This window comes from Balaenoptera acutorostrata, chromosome 17, assembly GCF_949987535.1.
Source record: "Balaenoptera acutorostrata chromosome 17, mBalAcu1.1, whole genome shotgun sequence".
Taxonomy (NCBI): Eukaryota; Metazoa; Chordata; class Mammalia; order Artiodactyla; family Balaenopteridae; genus Balaenoptera; species Balaenoptera acutorostrata.
In genome coordinates, this window is record NC_080080.1 from 64,046,748 (window position 1) to 64,052,476 (window position 5,729).

A 5,729-nucleotide genomic window follows, 5' to 3' on the forward strand; every position below is an offset into this window, starting at 1 on the left:
GTCAAATAATTGGGCCAGATGATACATGCAATTATAACAGCCTTATTTGGGTATAATTAATATAAATAAATATACAGTTTAATAATTTCTGACATATGAATTCATCACCACCCACAAACACACGCAAAAACTATCCATCACCCCCATGTTTTCTCAAGCCCCTTGGTAATACCTCTCTCTCACACCTTTCCCAATCCCCAAGCCATCACTATCTGCTTTCTGTCACTCGCCAAAGGAAATTGCACTGGACTGAGTTAAACAAGCTAGGAAGACTTTATTCAAAACTATTGCAATAGAGGCAGGGGAGGACCTTCAAGATGGCGGAGGAGTAAGACATGCAAATCACCTTCCTCCCCACAAATACATCAAAAATACATCTACATGTGGAACCGCTCCTACAGAACACCTACTGAATGCTGGCAGAAGAACTCAAACTTCCCAAAAGGCAAGAAATTCCCCCACGTACCTGGTTGTGTGGCTGACAGGGTCTTGGTGTTCCAGCCGGGTGTCAGGCATGAGCCTCTGAGGTGGGAGGGCCGAGTTCAGGACATTGGTCCACCAGAGACCTCCCAGCCCTATGTAATATCAATCATCGAGAGCTCTCCCAGAGATCTCCGTCTCAGTGCTAGACCCAGCTCCACTCAACGAACAGCAAGCTCCAGTGCTGGACACCCAATGCCAAAAAAACTAGCAAGACGAGAACACAAGCCCACCCATTAGCAGAGAGGCTGCCTAAAATCATAATAAGTTCACAGACACCCCAAAACACACCACAGAACGTGGTCCTGCCCACCAGAAAGATGAGATCCAGCCTCATCCACCAGAACACAGGCACCAATCCCCTCCACCAGGAAGCCTACACAACCCACTGAACCAACCTTACCCACTGGAGGCAGACACCAAAAAGAATGGGAACTACGAAACTGCAGCCTGCAAAAAGGAGACCCCAAACATAGTAAGTTAAGCAAAATGAGAAGACAGAGATACCCAGCCAATGAAAGAGCAAGGTGATAACCCACCAGACCAAACAAATGAAGAGGAAATAGGTAGTCTACCTGAAAAAGAATTCAGAGTAATGATAGTAAAGATGATCCAAAATCTTGGAACTAGAATGGAGAAAATACAAGAAACATTTAACAAGGACCTAGAAGAACTAAAGAGAAAACAAACAATGATGAACAACAAAATAAATGAAATTAAAAACTCTCTAGAAGGAATCAATAGAAGAATAACTGAGGCAGAAGAATAGATAAGTGACCTGGAAGATAAAATAGTGGCAATAACTACCACAGAGCAGAATAAAGAAAAAAGAATGAAAAGAATTGAGGACAGTTTCAGAGACCTCTAGGATAACATTAAACATACCAACGTTAGAATTATAGGAGTCCCAGAAGAAGAAGAGAAAAAGAAAGGGACTGAGAAAATATTTGAAGAGATTATAGTTGAAAACTTCCCTAATATGGGAAAGGAAATGTCAAGTCCAGGAAGCACAGAGAGTCCCATACAGGATAAATCCAAGGAGAAACATGCCAAGACACATTTTAATCAAACTATCAAAAATTAAATACAAAGAAAAAATATTAAAAGCAGCAAGGGAAAAGCAACAAATAACATACAAGGGAATCCCCATAAGGTCAACAGCTCATCTTTCTGCAGAAAAATCTGCAAGCCAGAAGGGTGTGGCAGGACATATTAAAAGTGATGAAAGAGAAAAACCTACTACCAATATTACTCTACCCAGCAAGGATCTCATTCAGATATGACGGAGAAACTAAAACCTTTACAGACAGGCAAAAGCTAAGAGAATTCAGCACCACCAAACCAGGATTGCAACAAATGCTAAAGGAACTTCTCTAGACAGGAAACACGAGAGAAGGAAAAGACCTACAATAACAAACCCAAAACAATTAGGAAAATGGTAATAGGAACATACATATCGATAATTACCTTAAATGTAAATGGCTAAATGCTCCAACCAAAAGACATAGACTGGCTGAATGGATACAAAAACAAGACCCGTATATATGCTGTCTACAAGAGACCCACTTCAGACCTAGGGACACATACAGACTGAAAGTGAGGGAATGGAAAAAGATATTCCATGCAAATGGAAATCAAAAGAAACCTGGAGTAGCAATTCTCATATCAGAAAAAATAGACTTAAAATAAAGACTATAATAAGAGACAGAGAAGGTCACTACATAATGATCAAGGGATCAATCCAAGATGAAGATACAGCAATAGTAAATATTTATGCACCCAACATAGGAGCACCTCAGTAAATAATGCAAATGCTAACAGCCATAAAAGGGGAAATTGACAATAACACAATCATAGTAGACGACTTTAACACCCCACTTTCACCAATAGACATGTTATCCAAAATGAAAATAAATAAGGAAACACAAGCTTTAAATGACACATTAAACAAGATGGACTTAATTGATATTTATGGGACATTCCATCCAGAAACAACAGAATACACTTTCTTCTCAAGTGCTCATGGAACATTCTCCAGAATAGATCATATCTTGGGTCACAAATCAAGCATTGGTAAATTTAAGAAAATTGAAATTGTATCAACTATCTTTTCTGACCACAATGCTATGAGCCTAGATATCAATTACAGGAAAAAATCTGGAAAAAATACACACACATGGAGGCTAAACAATACACTACTTAATTACCAAGAGATCACTGAAGAAATCAAAGAGGAAATCAAAAAATACCTAGAAACAAATGACAATGAAAACACGATAACCCAAAACCTATGGGATGCAGCAAAAGCAGTTCTAAGAGGGAAGTTTATAGCAATACAGTTCTGCCACAAGAAACAAGAAACATCTCAAATAAACAACCTAACATTACACCTAAGGTAATTAGAGAAAGAAGAACAAAAAAACCCCAAAGTTAGCAGAAGGAAAGAATCATAAAGATCAGATCAGAAATAAATGAAAAAGAAATGAAGGAAACAGTTGCAAAGATCAATAAAACTAAAAGCTAGTTCTTTGAGAAGATAAACAAAATTGATAAACCATTAGCCAGACTCATCAAGAAAAAAAGGGAGAATACTCAAACCAATAGAATTAGAAATGAAAAAGGAGAAGTAACAACTGACACTGCAGAAATACAAAGGATCATGAGAGATTACTAAAAGCAACTATATGCCAATAAAATGGACAACCTGTAAGGAAAGGACGCATTCTTAGAAAACCACAATCTTCTGAGACTGAACCAGGAAGAAATAGAAAATATAAGCAGACCAATCTCAAGCACTGAAATTGAGACTGTGATTAAAAATCTTCCAACAAACAAAAGCCCAGGACTAGATGGCTTCACCGGCAAATTCTATCAAACATTTAGAGAAGAGCTAACACCTATCCTTCTCAAACTCTTCCAAAATATAGCAGAGGGAGGAACACTCCCAAACACATTCTATGAGGCCACCATCACCCCAATACCAAAACCAGACAAAGATGTCACAAAGAAAGAAAACTACGGGCCAAAATCACTGATGAACATAGATGCAAAACTCCTCAACAAAATACTAGCAAACAGAATCCAACAGCACATTTAAAGGATCATACACCATGGTCAAGTGGGGTTTATCCCAGGAATGCAAGGATTCTTCAATATACACAAATCAATCAATGTGAAAAACCATATTAACAAATTGAAGGAGAAAACCATATGATCATCTCAATAGATGCACAAAAAGCTTTTGACAAAATTCAACACCCATTTATGATAAAAACCCTCCAGAAAGTAGGCATAGAGGGAACTTACCTCAACGTAATAAAGGCCATATATGACAAACCCACAGCCAACACCGTTCTCAATGGTGAAACCATTTCCACTAAGATCAGGAACAAGACAGGTTTGCCTACTCTCACCACTATTATTCAACATAGTTTTGGAAGCGTTAGCCACAGCAATCAGAGAAGACAAAGAAATAAAAGGAATCCAAATTGGAAAAGAAGTAACTGTCACTGTTTACAGATGACATGATACTATACATAGAGAATCCTAAAGATGCTACCAGAAAACTACTACAGCTAATCAATGAATTTGGTAAAGTAGCAGGATACAAAATTAATGTACAGAAATCTCTTGCACTCCTATACACTAATGATGAAAAATCTGAAAGAGAAATTAGAGAAACACTCCCATTTACCATTGCAACAAAAAAGAATAAAATACCTAGGAATAAACGTACCTAAGGAGACAGAAGACCTGTATGCAGAAAACTGTAAGGCACTGATGAAAGAAATTAAAGATGATACAAACAGATGGAGAGATATACCATGTTCTTAGATTGGAAGAATTAACATTGTGAAAATGACTATACTACCCAAAGCAATCTACAGATTCAATGCAATCCCTATCAAACTACCAATGGCATTTTTCACAGAACTAGATCAAAAAATTTCACAATTTGTATGGAAACACACAAAAAAAACCCCGAATAGCCAAAGCAATCTTGAGAAAGAAAAACAGAGCTGGAGGATTCAGGCTCCCCGACTTCAGACTATACTACAAATCTACAGTAATCCAGACAATATGGTACTGGCACAAAGGCAGAAATATAGATCAATGCAACAGGATAGAAAGTCCAGCGATAAACCCACACACATATGGTCACCTTAGCTTTGATAAAGGAGGCAAGAATATACAGTGGAGAAAAGACAACCTCTTCAATAAGTGGTGCTGGGAAAACTGGACAGCTACATGTAAAAGAATGACATTAGAACACTCCCTAACACCATGCACAAAAATAAACTCAAAATGGATTAAAGACCTAAATGTAAGGCCAGACACTCTCAAACTCTTAGAGGAAAACATAGGCAGAACACTCTATGACATAAATCACAGCAAGATCCTTTTTGACCCACCTCCTAGAGAAAGGGAAATAGAAACAAAAATAAACAAATGGGACCTAATGAAACTTAAAAGCTTTTGCACAGCAAAGGAAACCATAAACAAGATGAAAAGACAACCTTCAGAATGGGAGAAAATATTTGCAAATGAAGCAACTGACAAAGGATTAATCTCCAAAATTTACAAGCAGCTCATGCAGCTCAATATCAAAAAACAATACAACCCAATCCAAAAATGGGCAGAAGACCTAAATAGACATTTCTCCAAAGAAGATATTCATGTGTTTCATGTGCCAACAAACGCATGAAAAGATGCTCAACATCACTAATCATTAGAGAAATGCAAATCAAAACTACAATGTGGTATCACCTTACACTGGTCAGAATTGCCATCATCAAAATATCTACAAACAATAAATGCTGAAGTGGGTGTGGAGAAAAGGGAACCCTCTTGCATTGTTGGCTGGAATGTAAATTGATTCAGCCACTATGGGGAACAGTATGGAGGTTCCTTAAAAAACTAAAAATAGAACTACCATACGACCCAGCAATCCCACTACTGGGCATATATCCTGAGAAAACCATAATTCAAAAAGAGTCATGTACCACAATGTTCATTGCAGCTCTATTTACAATAGCCAGGACATGGAAGCAACCTAACTGTCCATCAACAGATGAACGGATAAATAAGATGTGGCACATATATACAATGGAATATTATTCAGCCATAAAAAGAAACGAAGTTGACTTATTTGTAGTGAGGTGGATGGACCTAGAGACTGTCATACAGAGAGAAGTAAGTCAGAAGGAGAAAAGCAAATACCATATACTAACACACATATATGGAATATA